The sequence below is a fragment of the Pseudophryne corroboree genome, chromosome 4, assembly GCF_028390025.1.
Source record: "Pseudophryne corroboree isolate aPseCor3 chromosome 4, aPseCor3.hap2, whole genome shotgun sequence".
Lineage (NCBI taxonomy): Eukaryota > Metazoa > Chordata > Amphibia > Anura > Myobatrachidae > Pseudophryne > Pseudophryne corroboree.
Genome location: NC_086447.1, coordinates 709,564,921 through 709,591,691, shown reverse-complemented (window position 1 = coordinate 709,591,691; position 26,771 = coordinate 709,564,921).

The window sequence follows — 26,771 nt, the reverse complement described above, 5'->3', positions numbered from 1 at the left end:
AGTGAAGCAATCTAATACAGTTTGAGTATCCCTAATCCAAAATGCTTGGGACAAGAGGTATTTTGGAAATCAGATTTTTCTGTATTTTGGAATAATTGCATACCATACTGAGATATCATGGTGATGGGACCTAAGTCTAAGCACAGAATGCATTTATGTTACATATACACCTTATACACACAGCCGGAAGGTAATTTTAGCCAATATTTTTTATAACTTTGTGCATTAAACAAAGTGTGTCTACATTCACACAATTCATTTATGTTTCATAAACACCTTATACACACAGCTGGAAGGTCATGTAATACAATATTTTAATAACTTTGTGTATTAAACAAAGTTTGTGTACTTTGAGCCATCAGAAAACAAATGATTCACTATCTCGCTCTCACTCAAAAAAGTCTGTATTTCGGAATATTCCATGTTTCGGAATATTTGGATATGGGATACTCAACCTGTAATATAGTTTTAAAAATGCAGATATGCTATTAAGAAAATGAAACTACAGGATATAAGTTTAACTCAGAGATATGATGTTGGGACTTTATAATACGTAATATACTGATTGGTGATTGAATTGTTTGTTTTACAGTAAAAAATACAACAAGCAACACACATTTTAATTACTTCATAGACAATTTGTACTATATTTTTATTTTACTGTTTTTAATATTTGCCAAAGGAATGTTTTTTAAATGCACGTTTGCAATGTAATTGAGTTTCATTATCAGTAAAGTTTACAATGTACCTCAACATAAGAAAATAATTTTATATTTCCCCAAAGCTATTGCATCTGATATTTTAAAGTTATTGCAGTTACAGTAGCACTTCCTTCTAGTGATCTATTTCATCATATGGAGTCATTAAAAAGGCTTGTTTGTTCTAGAAATCCCATAGTGACAGTGGCGTGTGGTGAGGTCAGTGTCTGGTGAGGCACTACTGCCATAATGTCCGCCGAATCCTGCCGTTGACCCCTACCGCTGCCGAGCCAATGCCTGCTACTGCCTCTAAGCCGATGCAAGCTGACACCGCCAATGGCTTACAAACTCGCCCACCATCAACTGACCCAGCCCTCTGCCACTAATTTGCATCTCAGTCCGATGCTGCCAATGCCCGCTGCCTGCCTGCTCATCATACTTGTGATATATTGTATATTTTTATAGAAAAAAAATAAAAAAATAGTGTTTGTGACTGGGAAGGGAGTGGGAGGAAGACATGAATGCAATTTTGTTGTCCAGGGCTTCCATTAACTTAATGGAGAAAGGTGTGAATGGGTTAAAAAATGTGAAAAAAAATGCGTGAGGTCCCCCCTCCTAAGTATAACCAGCCTCAAGCTCTTTGAGCCGGTCCTGGTCGTTTAAATATTGGGAAAAAAATTGGACAGAGGTTCCCCGTATTTAGACAACCAGCACAAGGCTCTTAGTCAGGTCCTGGTTCCAAAAATACAGGGGACAAAAGATGTAGGGGTCCCCCGTATTTTTAAATCCAGCACCGGGCTCCACTAGCCAGGGATATAATGCCACAGCCGGGACACATTTATATAGGTCCCTGCGGCCGTGTCATTGCCCCCCCCCCCCCAAATAGTCACCCCTGGACGGGGTACCCTGGAGGAGTAGGGAACCCTTAAATCAAGGGGTCCCCCCTCTCCAGGCACACAAGGGCCAGGGGTGAAGTCCGAGGCTGTCCCCAGCACCCCTGGGCCATAAGTGTGTAAAAAAAAGAATATTGTTTTTTGCTGTGGAACTACAAGGCCCAGCAAGCCTCCTCCGCTTTCTGGTACTTGGAGAACCTCAAGTACCAGTATGCGGGCCCACTGGTACCTGTAGTTCTACGACAACAAAAATACCCAAATAAAAACACAACACACACACACCTTGAAAGTAAAAATGTATTAAAACACACTTACACACTCACGCATACTTACCTACATCCCACGCTGATCACGTCCACTTGTGCATTAGAATCCAATAGGGGTACCTGTAAAAATGAGAGAGATTACTTACCTGCATCCCACGCCGATCACGTCCACTTGTCCATGTAGAATCCAATAGGGGTACCTGTAAAAATTAAAATTATACTTACAAACTTTGTTAATCCACAGGAGGGGAAAGGAGAGAGAGAGAGAGACTAAAATGCTGCTGCTGGCTGTGAGTGGGAGGACGGAGCCAGCGGAGGAGGGCAGGAGAGAGTCGCACTCACGTCAGGGCCACCGCTGCTCCTGTGAGTGGGAGGACAGAGCCGGCGGAGGAGGACAGGGGAGAGCCGCACTCAAGTCAGGGCCACTGAATGGGAGAATGACACCAGCGGAGGAGGACAGGGGAGAGACGCACTCACTGCAGGGCCAATGCTGCTCCCATCTACCTCCAACGCCAATCACCGCCGGGATCCGCCACCTCCAACGCTGCGTGTGGGTGATTGGACAGTGGATCCAGCACTGGATCCGCTATCCAATCACAGGTGCCTCGCTGACATAGGGGTGGTGTCCCTGTCAGCGAGGCACTTGTTTCAGTGCTGTTTTCCCTATCTTTCACAATGGGCTTTTACAGCCCAGTGCTTGGCCCCGCCCCTCGCTCTGTCCCCATTCCCGTTATGTATGGGAGGCACTGCTATCAGTGCCTTCCAAAGTAATTTAAGACAAGAAAATTATTAGAATTAAAGAAGATACTTATGACACAGAACATGTGTCATAAGTATCTTCTTTGTATTAATCACAGGGCAGGCACTGCCTCCCCTGACTGCACGTCCCTGCATAGTGACTTTCAAAGAAACCCCTATATTATACTCTTTTCTGCTGAACTGGGGGTATACTGATATTTTAATACTTATTTATTATATGAGCAAATGTATGTAAATTAATATTATTTACATCTAAAAATGCAATTCTATGACAAGCCACTGGGCACCTATCAGACTAAATACTCTTGGAAGCTGCTGGAGGAGTCAGCGTGAGGTAATAGCTATAAAAAAGGGATACAGTCAGCATGAGCCACTAGCTTTAAGTGGTCTATTCATGAAGCAGTAAAAAGAGTAGAAAAGTGGGCCAGTGGAGAAGTTGTTCATGGCAACCAATCAGCTGCTCTGTATAATTTTATAATATGCAAATTATAAATGTTACTTCAATGCTGTTTGGTTGCCATGGGCAAATTCTCCACTGGTTACCTTTTCCATTCTTTTCACTGCTTCATAAATAGACCCTAAAATGAGGAAATAGCCATTAAAAGGCTTTTCTAGAGGACATAAGAGGAGCTAATCTAGAGAAGGATGGACGGTAAAACCAGTGACAGGGCCATTGGGAGTGACAGATTGTGTATGGAGAGAATGGACTGAAAAGAGAACCAGCTAGAGAGGAGAAAATCAGGAAAGCACAGAATTGGAAAGCTGCAAAACAGGAAATCCCCTCTCAGCACTGAGAATTGCCCAATGGACTCATGCCAACAGTTGTCTGATAAGCAGCGGATAAGCAAGGTAAAGAAAAATGCACCCCAGGTAGCTCCACTAGCCTGCTAGCAGCCTTCTTGCCCAGTACAAAAGCCCTGACACCCACTAAGCAAGTAGAGGGTGTGTGGTAGTTAAAATGTAGCACAGGTGCTAGCCCCACTGTATACAAAGTTAGACTAAGAGAATCGCAAGTACTTACCTCTGCTGTTATGAAAATAGGAAAGTAAAGGAGAAAAGTAGAGCTTCCTATCTATGAGTAAGTGTTGTAAAGGGGGGTACTCATGGAGAGATCCATGCTTAAAATCTAAGCAGTCTGACTAGATTGCTTAGATTTTAAGCATAGATCACTTGTGTGTACCCCCTACAGCGATAGCGATGCGCAGCCCCGCGGATTGCTATCGCTGGTGCTAGATTGGCCTGCCGTGCAGGCCATAAGACAACACCCTCATTTACTTCTGCCATACTAAGTATACCCCTCTGTAATCTTAGATAAAGTGACTTTAAAGTAGCATTGCTGAAAGATAATGTTTTGTGAGCATTGTTATGTCAGCCAGCCTGAAAACACAGCCGACTCATCTACACAGGGAGATAATTTAGTAACATATTAATATTTATTATCGTGGAGCCTTGTACTTGCAACATTGTAGTCAGTATTTAAATTACAACAGAATGATAAAAATGTTCAAATGAAATATTCTGCTTATTAGTTTGAACTGCTGTACCTTTGGTAAAAAGTGATAGTAATTTCTCCCTAAAGCCAAAAATCTATTTCATTATTATCGTGGTAGTCATGTGGCAACCCATTCAGGATTTACTGCGATAAACACAAGAGCAACCTGTGCACCAACAAGGTAAGTTTAGACTTATACCTTTGAGGGTCTTCTTTTGCAACCAGGGTTTTATACTACAATAACGAATAGATATTGGGTTATTTAGTTGTGTTTTGTAATAAGTGTTATAATACTGTTGTGTTATTTAATATTGAAATCACATGTTATTGCCATTTGTGGTAAATGTACTGTATTTTAAAATAGAGTTTAGAGGAAATTTTTATTAATAAGCAGAGATGTTGTTTATTTTCCTTGTAAACGGTTAATGCATGCTGTAAATTTTTACATATTGTATGAGTTAATCGACTAATGTAAGTTATTTGTCATATTAATGGTGAGTTCCGGAAAGGAAGTCTTCTTTTGGGAATCCTGCAAAGTTGTATTCCTGAAAAATATAAGTATTTACTGTTATGTGTGATGAATGTGTGGAAATTCTGATGATTTAACATGCTGTTAGAGGAGATGTCTATAGGCAAAATTGAAATTAGCATATGTTTATCTTTCCTTAACAAGGGTCAACATCTAAGTATATTAAATGCAGACAATAGAGTTTAACGTGGAAAGGTTACACATACATTTTAAATTAACAGGGACCTGTTCTGCATAATTATGGGAAGCAGCAGGGTAAACTTGCTGCTCAGGTGTGAGTTTGCATCTGATGAATAGGAAAAAAAGACATAAAAGATTACTTGACTACCACATTCCAGTATCGCAAACCTACAGGATAAAAATCATAATAAAGTTGCGCTAGTCTATAGTAAGAGCTGAGCCACTAGATATTTTGATTACCTTTAAGGAGGATTACACAGAAACATGTAGTGTAGAGCTAGCAGGATGGTGGAAGTACCCAGAAGTAGACTGGAGTCTGTGAGGAGTGCACATCAGTAATGACTGATGGATGAAATAATGCATAACAACTATGACTATGTTCACTCCCCGTCCTACTTCCGGCGGATACCTGTGCATTCCACGACTGATGGAACGCACAACAGGAGGAAGTGTCGCCATGGGAACGGCTAGGGAAGCCGCCCACGGCGACCCACAGTATCAATACATTTCCGGCGGCAGTAGCATGCGTTCCACGTCGTTGAACGCACGCCGAGATTACCAAGTGTTTCAATTAGAATTTCCCATCTTTATATCTGCATCCCCCAAATATTTATTTATTGTTAACAATCAGGGACCATATAGAACTCTAATAATAGTGTATATAAAGTGTTTAGATTTGCCCACCGTCCCGCCCCCGGAAGTGGGCGTCACCATGCAGCAGGGTATTTATACCTGCTTTATACACCACCATATCACACCTTGACAAAGACTGTTTAGTCGAAATGCGTTGGTGGTAAAGGAGGGACACCCCAATATCCAGGAGATCAGCCGTTTGGAGTGTGGGAGTCCGGAGTTACCACACCCCAGGTCTGTGTTTTTTCTCTCTATAACTACCTCCCAATATTGGGTTGTTTTCCTCTGTTATGTACATGATGACTCATATTATACATCTGATATTTTGATAATTTTATGAGTACTTTAAAAAAATTTTTTTTAACTATTTACAATAAATGGACATATTATCATGAAACCTTCTCCTTTGTGAGGGTTTGTGTATCCTGTGGCCTCAGCGACAACATAGAAGAGGAAAATAGGAAGGGATCCATTAAAGAAACTGTGACGTGCCTGCATAACATCTGTAGAACGTGAGTTTGGGGTACACATCACCCCCACACTACCAATACTTTTGAAAGATACCTTTATAAGATTATTCTGTCTTATGTTTATGTAAGTTTGGTACGTTCCAGATCTTGTATCACCTCCTCATTTCCTGCACACCTTTCTGGTAGCCATATATCGAACGTATTACACTATTGGGGTCTATGTACCCCTTTACTCTTCTCTTTTGTGAGGGTTCGAGCATCTTGTGGCCTCGATAACAGCACGGAAGGGGGTGAACAGGAAATAATCCACTAAAGAAACCTTGATGTGCCTGTGCGATATATGCAGAATGTGAGTCTGGGGTACGCATGACCCTCTTTTTTCATCAGTACTTTTGGAAAAGATACCTTTATATGAGCAACCCGCTTATTTCGATGTAAGTTGGGTATGTTCCTGATATAATATCGATTTCTTAGTGGTACATACATCATCCTGATAATCGTATATTGAACGTATTACACCATCGGGGTTTCTGCACCCCCCTTCGGCCCTTCTCTGTTTTATGAGTGGTGATTGAAAAAAGGAAAGAAGAGCAAGGGAACCCACGACACGTAAGGAGGAGAAAGATACCTTTATTAACAGTTCGTGCACACCGCACATGTGAGTACAGTGCGTACCCGTATATGACCTACATCTATCAATTACCATCCATATAGACTCTAATATACCACTCTGCCTGAATTATTTGAACTGTTGGAAGCTATCTCTCCTTGTGTTTGGGACTTTATTATAGCTGTGAAAAGTGACCATTAATTTAAAATTTAAAACTGGCGGATAGCGCAGTAGACGGCGAACCATTGTATTGTTTGTGATTGTTCTTTTTGGAGAGAGAGTGACATCTCCTTGGACGCCTTCACCGCAGCTGTCTGTGGGCGCAGTAGATACTCACCCCTGTGTTGTGTTAACTATAGGAAGTGCCCAATAGAGCTGTAGTACTTAGAGTGTCACCAATGCACACTGGAGACTTTCTGGAAATGCGTGAAATGGCAGGAACTAAGAACACCACAAAAACACAGCAGAGATTGAAAATAATTCTTAGACATACTGGCTAGCACTTGAATTATCTCAGGAACATACAGAAATCTGTGATGGCACTCAGCAGGACTGGCCAGCTCTTGGAGTAGATCAGGAATACACAGGAGACTGTGGTTTATGCTCAGCCGGTTTGGCTGGTGTTTGAAGCAACATAGCAATGCACAGGAGACTGTGAATAATGCTCAGCAGGACTGAATAATATTTAGAATGAAAAGAAAAAAAGAAAAACAAAGAAAAAGAGAAATAAGAGCAGCTAAAATAGAAACGCAAAAGCTAGTAGCAAAGGAAAGTAAACCAAACCCTAAAAAGTTTTATAAATACATCAACAGCAAAAGAAGGAGGGTATATGCCCTTTAAAGGACAAATTGTGCATCTTAATCAAAGACGATAATGACATAGTGAAAAAATTAAATGAGTTTTCTCATCTGTATTTACAAGAGAGGACCAGATGGCGGGGTTAACACATAACCTCAGCAACGATAATGTCCCACTGCTAAGTGCTTATTTACGTGAGGAAGTAGTCTGTGACCGATTAAAAAAAATTAAGATTAACCTGATCCCAACGGAATTCCCCCATTTGTTCTCATGGAACTACACTTGGAACTAGCAAGTCCACTATTTTTGATTTTCAATGACTCACTTACCTCAGGCATGGTTCCCAAAGAGTGTTGTATAGCAGAAGTTGTGCTGATATTCAAAAAGGGAAGTAAATCTGAACCGAGTAATTATAGACCAGTAAGTCTTACATCTATAGAGGGTAAAGTAACGGAAGGTATTTTAAGGGATAGAATACAGAAGTACTTGAAGCCAATAAGGTTATTAATAGGAACCGATATGGATTTGTGAAAGATAGATAATGTCAAACAAACTTACTGTATTAGGCTTTTATGAATCGGGAAACCTACAGCAGGGTAAGGAGGTGGATGTAATCGTTTTAGTCTTTGCTACAGCTTTCAATACAGTACCACACATGAGACTTATCTATAAGTTATAAGAACTGGGGCTAGGAAGCACAATATGCACTTGGGTTAGAAATTGGTTAAATAATAAGGAGCAGTGAGTTATGGTAAATGAAACTTTTTCGAATTGGACTGAAGAACTAAATGGCATGCCACAAGGGTCTGTACTTGGACCACTATTGATAAACATTTTCATAAAAGATCTAGAAGTAGGCCTAGAGAGCATGGTGTCAATTTTTGCAGACAATACCTAACTGTGTAAGGTTATAAATTTGGGGGGAGTGGTGGGAAGTTGAGTCTCTTCAGAATGACTTATTTAAAATGGAAGCATGGGCTTCCTGTTTACACATGGATAACAAACTCATCAGTAGTATCCAAAGTAGGATTGCGGCAAATGAGGCAAACAAGGTATTAGCATGCAGAAAGCAGGGAATTGATGCAAGGGATGAGTGTGTTATACTCTCATTATATAAATTACTTGTGAGGCCTCATCTCAAATACTGTGCACAATTTTGGGTACCATACTACAATAAGGATATCCTGGAACTAGAAAAGGTTCAGAGACAGGTGACCAAATTGATTAAGGGGATGGAGATGCTAGAATACGAGGAAAGGCTTGCTAATCTAGGCATGTTTACACTGGAAAAGAGGAGATGGAGAGGAGACATGATTAACATTTACAAATATATAAGCTGTCAATACACAGAGCTTGTGGGGGATTTGTTTTTGGTAAGAACAACTCAGAGGACACGTGGACATCCGCTTAGGTTTGAGGAGAGGAGATTTTATGCACAGAGATGAAAAGGTTTCTTCACAGTAAGGACAATACATTTTGTAATTCCCTGCCTGAGAGAGTAGTAATGGCGGTCTCGGTCATTACTTTTAAGAATGGGCTAGTAGAGAACTAGATATTTATCACCTTCAGATGTACAATTTACAGATAGAACTCCAATTTCAAGGCTGCAAATGGTTTCACGCTCTGTGATTCAGATAAATTCCTAATGGATAAGGATATACAGGATTATGGTAGGTAGATCACGCACTATAGTTAAAAAAGAGGACTAAACATAATGGCCAACATTCACAACAGATAAAAATAGTCCTAAAAATAATACAGTGTAGGAGACCACTAATAGGTGAGTTATGGTAAATGAAACTTTTTCGAATTGGACTGAAGAACTAAATGGCATGCCACAAGGGTCTGTACTTGGACCACTATTGATAAACATTTTCATAAAAGATCTAGAAGTAGGCCTAGAGAGCATGGTGTCAATTTTTGCAGACAATACCTAACTGTGTAAGGTTATAAATTTGGGGGGAGTGGTGGGAAGTTGAGTCTCTTCAGAATGACTTATTTAAAATGGAAGCATGGGCTTCCTGTTTACACATGGATAACAAACTCATCAGTAGTATCCAAAGTAGGATTGCGGCAAATGAGGCAAACAAGGTATTAGCATGCAGAAAGCAGGGAATTGATGCAAGGGATGAGTGTGTTATACTCTCATTATATAAATTACTTGTGAGGCCTCATCTCAAATACTGTGCACAATTTTGGGTACCATACTACAATAAGGATATCCTGGAACTAGAAAAGGTTCAGAGACAGGTGACCAAATTGATTAAGGGGATGGAGATGCTAGAATACGAGGAAAGGCTTGCTAATCTAGGCATGTTTACACTGGAAAAGAGGAGATGGAGAGGAGACATGATTAACATTTACAAATATATAAGCTGTCAATACACAGAGCTTGTGGGGGATTTGTTTTTGGTAAGAACAACTCAGAGGACACGTGGACATCCGCTTAGGTTTGAGGAGAGGAGATTTTATGCACAGAGATGAAAAGGTTTCTTCACAGTAAGGACAATACATTTTGTAATTCCCTGCCTGAGAGAGTAGTAATGGCGGTCTCGGTCATTACTTTTAAGAATGGGCTAGTAGAGAACTAGATATTTATCACCTTCAGATGTACAATTTACAGATAGAACTCCAATTTCAAGGCTGCAAATGGTTTCACGCTCTGTGATTCAGATAAATTCCTAATGGATAAGGATATACAGGATTATGGTAGGTAGATCACGCACTATAGTTAAAAAAGAGGACTAAACATAATGGCCAACATTCACAACAGATAAAAATAGTCCTAAAAATAATACAGTGTAGGAGACCACTAATAGGTTGAACTCGAGGGACAAATTGTCTTTTTTCAACCTCAGAAATTATGTTACTATGTTACTATGTTATAATACAGCAATACACAGGAGACAGTGATTAGTGCTCAAGAGAACTGGTGGTGCTGGAAGTAATACAGCAATACACAGGAAAGTTTAGATAGCACTCAGCAGGACTGGCTAGTGGTTGATGAAAACCACTGCACTGAGGAGCCAAACTCTGAAAACTGCAGCCAGGAAGACTGGCTGCTGATAAGACACTGGAGCCATGTGCAAGTGATCAGATATGGGTGTGGTTGAGCAGTGGTGAGCTGATATCAGACAATATGGGATTAGGGAAAATATAATAGATGGAACAAAAACTAAAGAGTGCCCTTGTGCTTAAATAGAATAAACAATGAAAGATTAATGAATGAATTGTGAATGTGCTATTATATGCATATATACTACCTAATCGAAACAAGTGAGTGATCAAATTCTCCTGTATTATTGTAATAAATATTACATACTCTAAGTGGAAAAAGAAAACAAAAACCACAACTGCTGCAAATGAAAATGAAATACCTCAAGAGTTATAAGTAATAATATACATGTATATATGGAATACATACTAAATCCTGGCAGTCGGGATGTCGGTCACATTACCGACTGCAACATCCTGACACTAAAGATCGTGACATTGGAGAGGGTAAGAATTTTATCCCCCCCATCCCCCACCCACTTCCCCTGTTATAACATTTTCCCTCAGGGTATGGTGGCTATGGCTAACCCTCTAGGGGTGGTGGCTACGACTAATCCTTGGGGAGAGACGGCTAGGGCTAATCCCCCTAATACCTTACCCTAACCCCCATTAGTGCCTAACCCTCCCCTGGGCCCTAATCCTAACTCTGAACCCCCAATACTCACCTTCAGTATATCGGCTGTTGGTGATCTGGCACTGGTCTCAAGAGTGGTGTCGGGATTCCGGCGTCTGTCATATGACCACCAGCATCCTGACAGCCGGGATGCTGAATGCATCCCACATATATACCAAAGCTACACACCCTTTTGTAAGAATAAGTAAAAAAAATTGCAGAAATTAAGTTAAAACTGTGTGTATGCAATCACTCAATCTGACAGATGTTTTCAACAAATAATATTAAAATAAATGCTAGGTGCTACCATAAGATAGCTTTAAGTTTTTAAAATCTATGTCTTAAACCAGTGGTTCCCAAACTTTTTGAATCACACCGTCCTAGAGTATCACAATTTTTTTCACGTTACCACTAAGCCAAAAGTTTCTTATTGAGACATTTAGAAAAAAATACAACATTTACTAAAATTGTAATTATATATATTCATCCTTTGGTTCAATTATGTGATGAGGGACTAGATTTGCTTCTGTTTGTCCACATATTTTAGGATTGCCTGCCATCAGCACTGGTTTTGTCTATTACATTGTCCATAAATAATTTGAATTGGTCCTGGACTATCAATCTAAGGCACCTCATCAAATGTCCCAAGGTACCCCAGGGTGCCTTGGAACAGAGTCTGAGAACCACTGTCTTAAGCTAAGATTTCTAAGTACAAACATTTTTTACCAGCATGTGACTTGGAAAGGAAGCAGGCCTTCATTTAACCAAGACTAACATAAAAGGCTAATGAAAAAAAGCAGCAACGTTTCAATAATTGTAAATTAAAATAAATTTACATTCGTGTTTTGGTTTTGGATTTGGATCTGGATGATTTTTGAAAAAAACATAAAAACAGCTAAAATCACAGAATTTGGGGATAATTTTGATCCTACGGTATTATTAACCTCAACAGCATTCATTTCCAATCATTTCCAGTCTATTCTGAACACCTCACACCTCAAAATATTGTTTTTAAGCCAAAAGGTTGCACCCAGGTGGCTGCATGACTAAGCTAAGCGACACAAGTGTGCGGCACAAACACCTGGCCCATCTAGTAGTGGCACTGCAGTGGCAGACAGGATGACACTTAAAAAAACGAGGCCCCATACAGCACATGATGCAAAGAAGAAAAAGAGGTGCAAGATGGAATTGTCCTTGTCTCCTGACTGCCCTGCATCACCGCCAGTGGGTGGGCTTGGAAATCTTATCCTTTTCCTCGCAGTCCCAGTTGTGGGAGAAAATGAAGGAGGAGCTATTGACGGGTCACATTCCGCTTGAGTTGACAATTTTCTCATCAGCAGGTCTTTGAACCTCTGCAGACTTGTGTCTGCTGGAAAGAGAGATACAACGTAGGCTTTAAACCTAGGATCGAGCACGGCCAAAATGTAGTGCTCTAATTTCAACAGATTGACCTTGAATCCTGGTAAATGAAGGGCTCCATCCACAAGTCACACATACTTTGCGGAATCGCTCCATCTTAGATCCTCCTTCAATTTCTCCAGCTGCTTCTACAAAAGCCTAATGAAGGGAATGACCTGACTCAAGCAGGCAGTGTCTGAACTGACTTCACGTGTGACAAGTTCGAAGGGTTGGAGAACCTTGCACAAGATGGAAATCCTTCTCCACTGTGCTTGAGTCAGGTGCATTCCCCCCCTTTGCCCATATCATAGGTGGATGTATAAGCTTGAATGGCCTTTTGCTTCTCTTCCATCCTCTGAAGCATATAGAGTGTTGAATTCCACCTCGTTACCACCTCTTGCTTCAGGTGATGGTAGGGCAGCTTCAGGAGTGTTTGATGGCGCTCCAGTCTTTGGCACGCGGTGGATGCATGTCGAAAGTGGGCCGCAATTTTTTTGGCCACTGACAGCATGTCCTGCATGCCCCTGTCATTTTAAAAAAAAATTCTGCACCACCAAATTAATTGTACAATCAAAACATGGGACGTGCTGGAATTTGCCCTGATGTAATGCATGTACAATATTGGTGGCGTTGTCTGTTATCACAAATCCCCAGGAGAGTCCAATTGGGGTATGCCATTGTGTAATGATGTCCTTCAGTTTCCGTAAGAGGTTGTCAGCGGTGTGCCTCTTATGGAAAGCAGTGATACATAGCGTAGCCTGCCTAGGAATGAGTTGGCGTTTGCGAGATGCTGCTACTGGTGCTGCTGCTTTTGTTGCTGCAGGAGGCCATACATCTACCCAATGGGCAGTCATATAGTCCTTAGTCTGCCCTGTTCCACTTGTCCACTCGTCCACATGTCCGTGGTTAAGTGGACAGTGGGTACAACTGCATTTTGTAGGACACTGAGGACACTTTTTCTGTACATTTTCAGTATCGCCTGGCTAGTGAAGTGGAACCTAGATGGGATTTGATACCGGGGACACAGTACCTCAAACAATTCTCTAAGTCCCACTGAACTAATGGCGGATACCTGATGCATGTCTAACACCAACATAGCTGTCAATGCATCAGTTATCCACTATGCAAAAGGATGACTGCTGTCATAATTCATCTTTCTCACAAAGGACTGTTGGACAGTCAATTGCTTAGTTGAAGTAGTACAAGTGGTCTTCTGACTTCCCGACTGGGATGACGATCGACTCCAAGCAGCAGCAACAACAGCAACAGCAACAGCAGGCATACCACTCAAGGATCCTCTGGAGGAATCCCAGTTAGGAGAGGACTCCTCTGTCTTGCCAGTGACATGGCCTGCAGGACTACTGATGTTCCTGACTGATGAGGAAGTTGACATTCAGGGAGTTGGTGGTGTGGCTTGCAGGAGCTTGGGTTCAAGAGGAAGAAGGGACTTAGGTGTCAGTGGACTGCTTACACTCTTAACCAAAGTTTCACAACTTGACACTGACTTCTGATGAATGTGCAGCAGGTGACATATAAGGGAGGATGTTCCTAGGTGGTTAACATCCTTACCCCTATTTATTTCAGATTGACAGAGGCAACACATGGTTTGACACCTGTTGTCCTGATTTGTAAAGAAATAATTCCACACCGAAGAGGTGGCTTTTTTGGTACTTTGCCCAGTCATCACAATGGGCTTCTTCATCCCATGGTCAACAGGTGTCTCCCCCGGTGCCTGACTTAAACAAACCACATCACCATCATAATCCTCATCGTCAACTTCCTCATCAGCGCCAGCAACATCATATCCTCATCCTGGTGTACTTCAACAGTGACATCTTCAATTTGAATATCAGAAACTGGACTGTGGGTGCTCCTTCCAGCACTTGCAAGGGGCGTGAAAATGGTGGAAGGAGCCAACTCTTCCCATCCAGTGTTGGGAAGGTCAGGCATTGCAACCGCCGACACACATGGACTCTCCTTGGGGATTTGTGTTACCATCTTAGAATGCATAGTTCTTTTCTGTGCTTTTTCCAGCTTAACTCTGATCATTTTTCTAGCAGGAGGAGGAGGGCTTCCATCATCATGTGAAGCTGAACCACTAGTCATGAACATAGGCCAGGGCCTTAGCCGTTCCTTGCCACTCCGTGTCGTAAATGGCATATTGACAAGTTTATGTTTCTCCTCAGATCATTTCAGTTTATTTTTTTGGGTCGTTTTACTGAACTTTGGCTTTTTGGATTTTACATGCCCTCTACTATCACATTGGGCATCAGCCTTGGCAGACAACGTTGATGGGATTTCATCATCTATGTCATGATCAGTGGCAGCAGCTTCAGCACTAGTAGGAAGTGGTTCTTGATCTTTCTCTATTTTATCCTCCAAATTTTTCTTCTCCATTATATTTCTGGAGTTATATAACAATATGTACAGGAGAGTGTACCTCTACCCCACACAGGGCAAACCCTGCGAAAATTATTTGGATTAAATATTAATAACCCCTTTATTTGGAGTAAATAATATACAGCACAGGACAGCATATCACTGACCTGATTTGGGAGTGTTGTGGATTCGGGGCTTCTTCCGATGACCGGGAAGAGGAACCGCTACTGGGTCGCAGTAGAGATGGCCGGATGTAGGTCTTCCTCATGCAGGATTAAGACGGCAGGCAGGAAGCACGGAAGAATTCTTGAAGGTTTCCTGAAAGACAAGACTTGTAGAAATACTGAATGCTGAGGTATTGGAGGCACTGTGGTGTTGGAGGCACTGTGGTGTTAGAGGCACTGTGGTGTTGGAGGCACTGAGGTGCTGGTAGTACAGGTACTGAGACACACAGGTGCCGGGAGCACAGTGAGACTGAATGCTGAGGCACTGGAGGCACTGAAGTGCTGGAGGCACGGAGGTGCTTGGAGGCACGGAGGTGCTTGGAGGCACGGGATGCTTGGAGGCACGGAGGTGCTTGGAGGCACGAGGTGCTTGGAGGCACGAGGTGCTTGGAGGCACAGAGGTGCTTGGAGGCACGGAGGTGCTTGGAGGCACGGAGATCACAGGAACGTGGGAGCTCTGGAATCACAGCTTCTGCGGGAGAAACGAAGATACCCAGGCACCGGATCTCTGCCCGGCGTCTGGTTTTGAATTCCCCGCCCTTGCCTGATTGGCGGAGCAGGCAGGTGACGTCAGTCCTGCTCCGCCTCCTTGACCTCACTATGATGGCGGCGCCCTCGCTCCGGGAAGCCGCCGGAGGAACGCGCCGACCCGCCGCTGGAACCGGAGATTGCCGGGAGAAGAGAGGCGCAGGGCAGACCAGGTCACCCGCAGGGACAAGCGCGGCCGCCGCTGCCCGCGGTGAGTGACAGTACCCCCTCCTCCAGGAGTGGCCCCTGGACACTTTCCGGGCTTAGTTGGATGTCTGGAGTGGAAGATCCGAACCAGTCGAGGAGCCGTTACTTCAGTAGCCTTAATCCAACTTCTCTCCTCAGGACCATAACCCTTCCAGTCCACCAAGTACTGTAATTTTTTATGAAGATAACGAGAGTCAAGAATAGCTTTGATTTCAAACTCCGCTCCAGCTTCTGTCACTACAGACGTTGGCCTAGGGGATGCTGAGTGGAACCGATTCAGAATGAGGGGACAGAGTAGAGAAACATGAAAGGCGTTAGGTATTCGAAGGTGGGAAGGCAAACCCAGTTTACAGACCACAGGATTTAAGACTTGTAGCACAGGGTAAGGACCAATGAACCTTGGAGCAAACTTCATGGTGGGCACCTTCAACCGGAGATTACGTGTGGACAGCCATTCCCTGTCCCCAACTTTATATTGAGGTGCGGCTCGCCGTTTCTTATCTGCGAAGAACTTGTACCGGACTGAAACCTTCTTAAGATTAGCATGAACCCTTCTCCAAATTTGTCCAAAGTGTCGTAGAGTGGACGTTACAGCTGGAACCTCTTCTATCGGAAGGCTTGGAAATTCTGGAACACGTGGATGGAACCCGTAGTTGACGAAGAATGGTGATTCCCCAGTGGAAGAATGAAACAAATGGTTATGGGCAAACTCCGCTCAAGGCAACAACTCCACCCAGTTGTCCTGTGAAGGGGAGAGATACAAACGAAGGAAAGTCTCTAGATCTTGATTGACTCGTTCTGTTTGACCATTTGTTTGGGGATGATAAGCGGACAAAAACTTAAGTTTAATTTGTAGAGTTGAACAGAGGGCTTTCCAAAACCTGGCGGTGAACTGTACTCCACGGTCAGAAACAATTTCTTGTGGCAACCCATGCAATCGAAAATGTTCTTGGATGAACAGTAGAGCCAGTTTCGGAGCTGTCGGGAGACCAGTCAAAGGCACGAAGTGTGCCATCTTCGAAAAACGGTCAACGAATACCCAAACGGTGTTGCAACCCTTGGAACAGGGCAAGTCAGTGATGAAGTCCATGGAAATGTGAGTCCAGGGTCTCACAGGGATAGGCAAAGGACGAAGTAACCCTGCAGGAGGCAGACGAGGAGATTTATGTTGTGTACATTGTGGACAAGAATTAATGCAATCTTGTACATTCTTCCTCATGGTGTTCCACCAGTAAGACCTTTGCAGAAACTTGTACATCTTCTGGGCACCGGGATGACCGGAAAACTTGGAGTTATGGACCCACTGTAGTATTCTTGGCCGGAATCTAGCTGGTACGGACATTCTTCCAGGAGGAGGAGCTGGAGTAGTTAAAGCAGCAGAGACAGAAACTGGATTTAGAATTAAACCCCGCTCAGGAGATTCATCCTCGTCTGTGGAAGCTTGTGAACGGGAAAGCGCATCTGCTTTAATATTGAGAGTCCCGGCCCGGTACTTGATAACAAACGAGAATCGAGAAAAGAAAAGTGCCCATCTCGCTTGGCGAGTATTCAAGCATTGTGCGGATTTGATGTACAGCAAATTTTTGTGATCCGTGTAGATGGTAAACACATGTTTTAGCCCCTTCCAAAAGATATCTCCCCTCTTCCAAGGCGGATTTAATTGCCAAGAGTTCCAGGTCTCCAATAGTGTAATTTCGTTCGGCCGGAGAGAATTTACGAGAATGGAAGCCACACGGATGTAATTTCTTATCAGAGGAGTACTGAGAGAGAACAGCCCCAACCCCGACTGAAGATGCATCAACCTCTAGGAAGAAAGGTTCATCGAAATTTGGTTGTTGGAGAACTGGAGCCGTCATGAAAGCTAACTTTAAGTGGGAAAAAGCCTCAATGGCTTCCGGAGGCCACAAACTTGGATTAGAACCCTTTCTCGTCAGGGCAGTAATGGGCGCAACAATGGTGGAGAAACCCCTAATGAATTTCCTGTAGTAGTTCGCAAAGCCCAGGAACCTTTGTATTGCTTTCAAAGAAAGAGGCTGAGTCCAGTCACGAATGGCAGACAGCTTTTCCGGATCCATGAGAAGCTCCGTCCCCGAGATGATATAACCGAGAAACGGAATTGATGTTACTTCAAAGGTACATTTGGAAAGCTTGGCATAGAGATGATTCTCTCGTAAACGGTGGAGCACCTCTTTGACTTGAGTCCTGTGTTCGACAAGATTCTGGGAAAAGATCAGTATGTCGTCCAAATATACCACAACACTCTGATATAACATGTCACGAAAGATTTCATTGACAAATCCCTGGAAAACAGCGGGAGCATTACTGAGACCGAACGGCATCACCAAGTATTCGTAATGCCCATCTCGGGTATTGAAGGCAGTCTTCCATTCATCCCCTTCTCGGATGCGTATAAGATTATAAGCTCCCCTCAAGTCGAGTTTGGAAAAAATGCGGGCACCACGAACCCTATCAAATAACTCTGTGATTAGTGGCAAGGGGTATTTATTCTTGATAGTAATATCGTTTAAGCCGCGGTAGTCGATGCATGGTCTCAACCCCCCGTCCTTTTTCTTCACGAAAAAGAAGCCCGCTCCAGCAGGGGAGGAAGAGGGGCGAATAAATCCCTTGAGCAGATTGGACTTAATATACTCCGACATAGCTTGAGTCTCGGGAAGTGACAGAGGATATGTGCGACCACGGGGTGGCGTCTTCCCTGGGACAAGGTCAATAGGGCAGTCCCAATGCCTATGAGGTGGTAACAGATCAGCTGCTTGTTCCGAAAATACGTCCTTGTACCCTTGATACGCCTCCGGAATGTGCTCTTCATCCGTCTTGGAGGAGACACGGAGCGGACAAACAGGAGTGAGACAATTAGTGTGACAAAAGGAACTCCAGGACAGAATTTGTGAAGACTTCCAGTCGATGTGGGGATTATGACTTTTTAGCCAAGGCATCCCAAGAACCAGATCATGGTGCATTTCTGGGATTACCAGGAGTTCCAGACCTTCCTGATGTAGAGCCCCGACCTGCAGCTTAACTGGCCCCGTGCGCCACATTATAAGACCTTTGGAAATTCTAGTCCCGTTGATAGCCGTCAGTGAAATTGGCCGCTCGATAGGCCGTAACTTTAACCCAAGCTTTGGGCACAGAAGGAAGATACGAAGTTCCCTGCAGCCCCGGAATCCAACAGGGCTTCACAAGACTTGGAGACTGAATCGGAGACTAGAGTTACAGGAAGCAAACAGTCCGAAGTTGGAGAAGCTTTTGTCGTAACTCCCAGCTTGACTCCTCCGGAACAAGCTAGGCCTGCCCGTTTCCCGGACGGGATTTACAAGATTTAAGAAAATGATCTGCGGCTCCACAGTAAAGGCAGAGTTTACCCTCACGACGACGCTGTCGTTCTTCCGGAGACAGTCGGGATCGGTTAATTTGCATGGGCTCGTCCGAGCTAGGTGAGGCCACTGGTCTAGGAGTAGGATTACGGAACCTGGAATGATCCGAACGGCTACGTTCCCTTCCACGCTCCTGCATCCGAAGATCCACCTTGACGCAAAGGGAAATCAAATCTTCTAATGGATCCGGCAGATCTCTGATAACCAGCTCATCTTTCAGCCGGTCGGAAAGACCGTTCCAGAAGGCAGCTCTCAGGGCATCATTATTCCAGCGTAGTTCGGAGGCAATGGTCTGGAAATGAACCACGTACTGACCCACGGAACGGGCGCCCTGTCGAACACGGAGCAAGTCGGAAGAAGCAGTGGTCATTCTGCCGGGTTCGTCGAAAATTCTTCGAAAGGACGTGATGAAGTTGGTATAGTTGGAAACCATGGGATCAGATCGTTCCCATAATGGAGACACCCAATCCAAGGCAGACCCTTCCAGCAGAGAAATAATATATGCTACCTTGGACCGGTCTGTAGGAAAGTTGTGTGCAAGTAGCTCAAAATGTACCTCGCATTGGTTTAAGAAACCGCAACAATTTTTAGGATTCCCATTATAGCGGGACGGAGTAGGCAGCTGAAGGCGTGTGGTGATACCGGCCGATGGTTGAACATTGCTGGCAACGGCAACTGGTGCGACTACTGGAACAGGTGCCGGAATTACAGAGGCTAGAGACGCCTGAATCTGATCCAGACGCCCGGACAACTGCTGGAGGTGCTGCATCACCTGGCCTTGTGCCGCTTCCTGACTTTGTACTCGGGAAGCCAGATTCTGGATGGCACTTGAGTCCGTGTTCCGATTCCCCGGGTCCATCTGGCCTGAGTATACTATCACTGACCTGATTTGGGAGTGTTGTGGACTCGTGGCTTCTTCCGATGACCGGGAAGAGGAACCGCTACTGGGTCGCAGTAGAGATGGCCGGATGTAGGTCTTCCTCATGCAGGATTAAGACGGCAGGCAGGAAGCACGGAAGAATTCTTGAAGGTTTCCTGAAAGACAAGACTTGTAGAAATACTGAATGCTGAGGTATTGGAGGCACTGTGGTGTTGGAGGCACTGTGGTGTTGGAGGCACTGTGGTGTTGGAGGCACTGAGGTGCTGGTAGTACAGGTACTGAGACACACAGGTGCCGGGAGCACAGTGAGACTGAATGCTGAGGCACTGGAGGCACTGAAGTGCTGGAGGCACGGAGGTGCTTGGAGGCACGGAGGTGCTTGGAGGCACGGGATGTTTGGAGGCACGGAGGTGCTTGGAGGCACGGAGGTGCTTGGAGGCACGAGGTGCTTGGAGGCACAGAGGTGCTTGGAGGCACGGAGGTGCTGGAGGCACGGAGGTGCGCACAAGGTGCTTGGAGGCACGGAGGTGCTTGGAGGCATGAGGTGCTTGGAGGCACGAGGTGCTTGGAGGCACGGAGGTGCTTGGAGGCACGGAGGTGCTTGGAGGCACGAGGTGCTTGGTGGAGGCACGGAGGTGCTTGGAGGCACGGAGGTGCTTGGAGGCACGGAGATCACAGGAACGTGGGAGCTCTGGAATCACAGCTTCTGCGGGAGAAACGAAGATACTCAGGCACCGGATCTCTGCCCGGCGTCTGGTTTTTAATTCCCCGCCCTTGCCTGATTGGCGGAGCAGGCAGGTGACGTCAGTCCTGCTCCGCCTCCTTGACCTCACTATGATGGCGGCGCCCTCGCTCCGGGAAGCCGCCGGAGGAACGCGCCGACCCGCCGCTGGAACCGGAGATCGCCGGGAGAAGAGAGGCGCCGGGCAGACCAGGTCACCCGCAGGGACAAGCGCGGCCGCCGCTGCCCGCGGTGAGTGACACAGCACCTCTGAACTTATATGTCAGCACCACTGGACTGGATTTATATGGAATTATATGAACTTATATGGAATTATACGCAGGATCACTAGATTTATACGCCAGTACCACTGGAATTATACGTCAGTACTACTGGACATATATGGCAGTATCACTGGACTGGACTTATATGGCAGCACCACTGTAATTATATGGCAGGTTCACTGGACTTTTACACCAGTACCACTGTAATTATATGATAGGATCACTGGACTTATACGGTAAGATCACTGGATTTATACTGCAGTACCGCTGGACATATACGGCAGTATTAATGAACATATATGGCAGTACCACTGGACATATACGGCAGAATCAATGGACATATACGGCAGTATCTCTGGACATATATGGCAGTATCACTGGACTTGAGTTATATGCCAATACCACTGTAATCATACGGCTGGATCACTGGACTTATACGGCAGGATCACTGGAATTATACGGTAGGATCACTGGAATTATACGGCAGGATCACTAGATTTATATGGCTTGATAACTGGATTTATACGGCAGTACCGCAGGACATATACGGTAGTATCACTGGAATTATACGACAGGATCACTGGAATTATACGGCAGTACCACTGGATTTATACAGCAGGATCACTGGACTTATACGGCAGGATCACTGGATTTATACGGCAGTACCGCTGAACGTATACAGCAGGATCACTGTAATTATATGGCAGGATCACTGGAATTATACGACAGGATCACCGGAATTATACGGCAGTACCACTGGAATTATACAGCAGGATCACTGGACTTAGATGGCAGGATCACTGGATTTATACGGCAGTACCACTGGACATATACGGCAGTATCAATGGACATATACAGCAGTACCACTGGACATATACGGCAGTACCGCTGGACATATATGGCAGTATCAATGGACATTTACGGCAGTACCACTGTAATTATATGGTAGGATCACTGGGATTATGCAGCAGGATCATTGTTATTATGTGGCAGGATCACTGTAATTATATGCCAGTACCACTGTAATTATACGGCAGGATCACTGGATTTATACGGAGGATCACTGGATTTATACGGCAGTACCGCTGGACATATACGGCAGTACCGCTGGACATATACAGCAGTATCAATGGACATATACAGTAGTGATGTGCACCGGACACTTTTCGGGTTTTGTGTTTTGGTTTTGGATTCGGTTCCGCGGCCGTGTTTTGGATTCGGACGCGTTTTGGCAAAACCTCCCTGAAAATTTTTCGTCGGATTCGGGTGTGTTTTGGATTCGGGTGTTTTTTACAAAAAAAACTCAAAAACAGCTTAAATCATAGAATTTGGGGATCATTTTGATCCCATAGTATTATTAACCTCAGTAACCATAATTTCCACTCATTTTCAGTCTATTCTGAACACCTCACACCTCACAATATTATTTTTAGTCCTAAAATTTGCACCGAGGTCGCTGGATGGCTAAGCTAAGCGACACAAGTGGCCGACACAAACACCTGGCCCATCTAGGAGTGGCACTGCAGTGTCAGGCAGGATGGCACTTCAAAAAAATTGTCCCCAAACAGCACATGATGCAAAGAAAAAAAGAGGCGCACCAAGGTCGCTGTGTGACTAAGCTAAGCGACACAAGTGGCCAACACAAACACCTGGCCCATCTAGGAGTGGCACTGCAGTGTCAGGCAGGATGGCACTTTAAAAAAATTGTCCCCTACAGCACATGATGCAAAGAAAAATGAAAGAAAAAAGAGGTGCAAGATGAAATTGTCCTTGGGCCCTCCCACCCACCCTTATGTTGTATAAACAGGACATGCACACTTTAACGAACCCATCATTTCAGCGACAGGGTCTGCCACACAACTGTAACTGAAATGACTGGTTGGTTTAGGCCCCCCCCCCAAAAAAGAAGCAATCAATCTCTCCTTGCACAAACTGGCTCTACAGAGTCATCATCATCCTCCGATTCCTCACCCCTTTCACTATGTACATCCCCCTCCTCACAGATTATTAATTTGTCCCACCTGGAATCCACCATCTCAGGTTCCTGTGTACTTTTTGGAGGCAATTGCTGCTGGTGAATGTCTCCACGGAGGAATTGATTATAATTCATTTTGATGAACATCATCTCCACATTTTTTGGAAGTAACCTCGTACGCCAATTGCTGACAAGGTGAGCGGCTGCACTAAACACTCTTTCGGAGTACACACTGGAGGGAGGGCAACTTAGGTAGAATAAAGCCAGTTTGTGCAAGGGCCTCCAAATTGCCTCTTTTTCCTGCCAGTATACGTACGGACTGTGTGACGTGCCTTCTTGGATGCAGTCACTCATATAATCCTCCACCATTCTTTCAATGGTGACAGAATCATATGCAGTGACAGTAGACGACATGTCAGTAATCGTTGGCAGGTCCTTCAGTCCGGACCAGATGTCAGCACTCACTCCAGACTGCCGTGCATCACCGTCAGCGGGTGGGCTCGGAATTCTTAGCCTTTTCCTCGCACCCCCAGTTGCAGGAGAATGTGAAGGAGGAGCTGTTGACGGGTCACGTTCCGCTTGACTTGACAATTTTCTCACCAGCAGGCCTTTGAACCTCTGCAGCCTTGTGTCTGCCGGAAAGAGAAATACAATGTAGGTTTTAAATCTAGGATGGAGCACGGTGGCCAAAATGTAGTGCTCTGATTTCAACAGATTGACCACCCGTGAATCCTGGTTAAGCGAATTAAGGGCTCCATCCACAAGTCCCACATGCCTCGCGGAATCGCTCTGTTTTAGCTCCTCCTTCAATGTCTCCAGCTTCTTCTGCAAAAGCCCGATGAGGGGAATGACCTGACTCAGGCTGGCAGTGTCTGAACTGACTTCACGTGTGGCAAGTTCAAAGGGTTGCAGAACCTTGCACAACGTTGAAATCATTCTCCACTGCGCTTGAGTCAGGTGCATTCCCCCTCCTTTACCTATATCGTGGGCAGATGTATAGGCTTGAATGGCCTTTTGCTGCTCCTCCATCCTCTGAAGCATATAGAGAGTTGAATTCCACCTCGTTACCACCTCTTGCTTCAGATGATGGCAGGGCAGGTTCAGGAGTGTTTGGTGGTGCTCCAGTCTTCGGTACGCGGTGGCTGAATGCCGAAAGTGGCCCGCAATTCTTCGGGACACCGACAGCATCTCTTGCACGCCCCTGTCGTTTTTTAAATAATTCTGCACCACCAAATTCAATGTATGTGCAAAACATGGGACGTGCTGGAATTTGCCCAGATGTAATGCACGCACAATATTGCTGGCATTGTCCGATGTCACAAATTCCCAGGAGAGTTCAATTGGGGTAAGCCATTCTGCGATGATGTTCCTCAGTTTCCGTAAGAGGTTGTCAGCTGTGTGCCTCTTATGGAAAGCGGTGATTCAAAGCGTAGCCTGCCTAGGAACGAGTTGGCGTTTGCGAGATGCTGCTACTGGTGCCGCCGCTGCTGTTCTTGCTGCGGGAGGCAATATATCTACCCAGTGGGCTGTCACAGTCATATAGTCCTGAGTCTGCCCTGCTCTACTTGTCCACATGTCCGTGGTTAAGTGGACATTGGGTACAACAGCATTTTTTTGGACACTGGTGACTCTTTTTCTGAGGTATGTGTACATTTTCGGTATCGCCTGCCTAGAGAAATGGAACCTAGATGGTATTTGGTACCGGGGACACAGTACCTCAATCAAGTCTCTAGTTGCCTCTTAATTTATCGGTGGATACCGGAACCACGTTTCTCACCACCCAGGCTGACAAGACCTGAGTTATCCGCTTTGCAGCAGGATGACTGCTGTGATATTTCATCTTCCTCGCAAAGGACTGTTGGACAGTCAATTGCTTACTGGAAGTAGTACAAGTGGTCTTCCGACTTCCCCTCTGGGATGACGATCGACTCCCAGCAGCAACAACAGCAGCGCCAGCAGCAGTAGGCGTTACACTCAGGGATGCATCGGAGGAATCCCAGGCAGGAGAGGACTCGTCAGACTTGCCAGTGACATGGCCTGCAGGACTATTGGCTATCCTGTGTAAGGTGGAAAGTGACACTGAGGGAGTTGGTGGTGTGGTTTGCAGGAGCTTGGTTACAAGAGGAAGGGATTTAGTGGTCAGTGGACTGCTTCCGCTGTCATCCAAAGTTTTTGAACTTGTCACTGACTTATGATGAATGCGCTGCAGGTGACGTATAAGGGAGGATGTTCCGAGGTGGTTAACGTCCTTACCCCTACTTATTACAGCTTGACAAAGGCAACACACGGCTTGACACCTGTTGTCCGCATTTGTGTTGAAATAATTCCACACCGAAGAGGTGATTTTTTTTTGTATTTTGACCAGGCATGTCAATGGCCATATTCGTCCCACGGACAACAGGTGTCTCCCCGGGTGCCTGACTTAAACAAACCACCTCACCATCAGAATACTCCTTGTCAATTTCCTCCCCAGCGCCAGCAACACCCATATCCTCATCCTGGTGTACTTCAACAGTGACATCTTCAATTTTACTATCAGGAACAGGACTGCGGGTGCTCCTTCCAGCACTTGCAGGGGGCGTGCAAATGGTGGAAGGTGCAAGCTCTTCCCGTCCAGTGTTGGGAAGGTCAGGCATCGCAAGCGACACAATTGGACTCTCCTTGGGGATTTGTGATTTAGAAGAACGCACAGTTCTTTGCTGTGCTTTTACCAGCTTAAGTCTTTTCATTTTTCTAGCGAGAGGATGAGTGCTTCCATCCTCATGTGAAGCTGAACCACTAGCCATGAACATAGGCCAGGGCCTCAGCCGTTCCTTGCCACTCCGTGTCGTACATGGCATATTGGCAAGTTTACGCTTCTCATCAGACGCTTTCAATTTTGATTTTTGGGTCATTTTACTGAACTTTTGTTTTTTGGATTTTACATGCTCTCTACTATGACATTGGGCATCGGCCTTGGCAGACGACGTTGATGGCATTTCATCGTCTCGTCCATGACTAGTGGCAGCAGCTTCAGCACGAGGTGGAAGTGGATCTTGATCTTTCCCTATTTTAACCTCCAAATTTTTGTTCTCCATTTTTTAATGTGTGGAATTATATGCCAGTATCAATAGCAATGGCCTACTACTATATATACTGCACACAACTGAAATGCACCACAGGTATGGATGGATAGTATACTTGACGACACAGAGGTAGGTAGAGAAGTGGCCTTCCGTACCATACTGCTATATATACTGGTGGTCACTGTCAGCAAAACTCTGCACTGTACTCCTCCTATATAATATACTGGTGGTCCCCAGTGCCCACAATTAAGCAGTGTGAGCACAGATATATGCAGCACACTGAGCACAGATATGGAGTGTTTTTCAGGCAGACAACGTATACTGGTGGTCACTGGTCAGCAAAACTCTGCACTGTACTCCTCCTATATATAATACAGCTGCTCCCCAGTCCCCACAATTAAACAGTGTGAGCACAGATATATGCAGCACACTGAGCACAGATATGGAGTGTTTTTCAGCAGACAACGTATACTGGTGGTCACTGGTCAGCAAAACTCTGCACTGTACTCCTCCTATATATAATACAGCTGCTCCCCAGTCCCCACAATTAAGCAGTGTGAGCACAGATATATGCAGCACACTGAGCACAGATATGGATTGTTTTTCAGGCAGACAATGTATACTGGTGGTCACTGGTCAGCAAAACTCTGCATTGTACTCCTCCTATATAATACAGCTGCTCCCCAGTCCCCACAATTAAGCAGTGTGAGCACAGATATATGC